A 2,546-nucleotide genomic window follows, 5' to 3' on the forward strand; every position below is an offset into this window, starting at 1 on the left:
GATCAATAAAATATACTTAAAAAATATATATATAAGGAAATTTTTATAAAAGCACTGGTGATGAACATGTAATATATTAAAAATATAAGGTGAGATACCTGTTTACAGACCATAATATAAAAACAATTGTATTGTTTAGGAAAAAGTTTGATAACTATTATGAGCACTATGAAAATATTAGAGCTTTAACTCACTAAAGGGTTATTGCTTGTCCACATCACTGTCTACTGTACGTTATGTGACTCTTTTAAGTGGCACTTCTCCACATAGTGACAGAAATTCAAAGCTCTTCCAAATGTGTGGTTCTGTTGTCTTGGAGTCATTCACTTTCAAGTGAATACATGGAGGAGGTGAGAGAGAGTGAGAGAGAAAGAGAGAGAGAGAAAGAGAGAGAATTGCAAATAACATTTTAGAAGCCAGACCGGGAAGCTGTAGAAATCATTTCTGCTCACATTCTTTGATATAATTTGTCACAGGTCCAACCTAACTGTAAGGGAGGATAGGAAATGTAGATGTTCTGTGTTTCTAGAAAGAGGATATGACATCACGTATATTCACTTTCTGCTGCAATAACACTTAATGATACAGAAATAATGCTAATATTTATTCTCATCTAAATCAGTAAGTATAAAATGGAAGAGGAGTTGGGAGAATATTAAGTATAATTATTCCATTATCTTTCATAGTAGCTGCAAAAAAGCTTATGAAATAAAAAATATTAATATATAATTTACATATATAAACACAACCACTAGAAGAACTAAAACATGAACATAAAAAATTTGGAGTGAGAAGAATTCTGTAAGCATTCTCTCATCGCAATAGTGTGTAGGCACTAATGTATTCTCTACAGTCTATAATTAAATAAATAATTGTTCAAGTTTATTGTATAAAACTATAGTTATTAAAGTAATATTTGGAACTAAAAACTGCATAAACTTAAAAGGCACAACAGAATTAAAACAAAGAAAAAGTAGATAATGTAGGAAAAGACAAAACATAAAGGAAATATTCTAAACAAGGCATAACAAAGACAAAAATAAAGCAAAAAGTAGCATATTGATAAGTAGAAATAAGATGATTTGCCCAATCAAAGAAGGGAACTCAGGTGAATATGAATATATATCTCAGAAATATAAATATATCACAATATATTAATATTATATATTAATATATTAACATTTTATATATTTTTCATTTTAATAATATATTTTATTAAATATTTTTATTTTATTTATGCCCTGGCTGGTTTAGCTCAGTGGATTGAGCGTCGGCCTGCGAGCTAAGTGTCGCTGGTTCGATCTTCCAGTCAGGGTACATCAGAGAAGGAAAACTCTGACTCCAAAAAACCTCCGCTGCCTTGCGGCATACCTCTTCAGGGGAAAGGCTAAGGGAGTAAACCCCGACAGAAAATCCGGAGCCGGAGTCCCTAAGGCGGTTTGACGTTGTAGTCAACACCGGCAACTCCTGCGGCGCACCTGAACCCAAGCTGTATCGACTCCGTCTTTCCCTTGGACCCTTCAGCTGCGAAGAGAGGGGGGGTCTGCTGCATGGGCAACAGCAGACCCTCCATATTACCCTGCCCAGGCTCTGTAGCTTCAGCGTCATCACAAGATGTCGATTCAACACGGAAGGAGACAGATACCGTGTCACTCCCGAGTCGGACTGCACAGCCATTCTCGGCGGTGCAGATAGACTCTTAAGAAGCTACACCATCATCTCTCGAGACGGACGGCTGCCGACGAATATATTTTATTTAACCAAATATGTCAAAAATACTTTAATTAATTAATTTGTTTGTTTATTTATTTATTTTTAGAGAGAGGGGAAAGGAGAAAGAGAGGGAGAGAAACATCACTCTGTGGTTGCCACTCACCTGCGCCCCCAACTGGGGACCTGATGTGCAATCTAGTTATGTGCCCTGACTAGGAATCGAACCAGCAACACTTGGTTCACAGGCCAACGTTCAATCCACTGAGCCACACCAGCCAGGCAAAAGTACTTTTAAGTATATTTTATTGATTCTGTTGTTATAATAGTTCCCATTTTTCCCCCTTTGCTCCCCTCTGCCCAGTACCCCTCTTCCCCCAGCAATCCCACCCCTCTTAGTTCACATCCATGGGCCATGCATATAAGTTCCTTGGTTTCACCCTTTTCTATACTATTCTTTTTTAAAATTAATGAATTAATCATTTTTTAATAACTAAAAAATAACAATTTCCCCCTCTTAGAATTAAGACCCTTTATAATCTTATAAAGGACAATGGGAGAAGGTCGTGTGCACCTCTAGCTGCTTCAAGCTGAACATGGTCGTCATCCTACCTACCCTTGGGTCCAGAAATCCCTAATAAGAGTGGGGGTGTGGAGGGGAGGGTGGCCTTCCCACACGGGGAAGGATCTTTCAGACTCCAGGTAAGTTGACTGTCCCCAGAAAATGGTGTGCTTGGCTTAATATATTTTATTTAACCAAATATATCAAAAATATTATTTTAACATTTAATCAACATAAGAAATTGCTAATGAGATCTCTCAATTCTTTATTTTAT

This window comes from Furipterus horrens, unplaced genomic scaffold, assembly GCF_987537825.1.
Source record: "Furipterus horrens unplaced genomic scaffold, mFurHor1.1.pri manual_scaffold_17, whole genome shotgun sequence".
In the NCBI taxonomy this organism is placed as follows: domain Eukaryota; kingdom Metazoa; phylum Chordata; class Mammalia; order Chiroptera; family Furipteridae; genus Furipterus; species Furipterus horrens.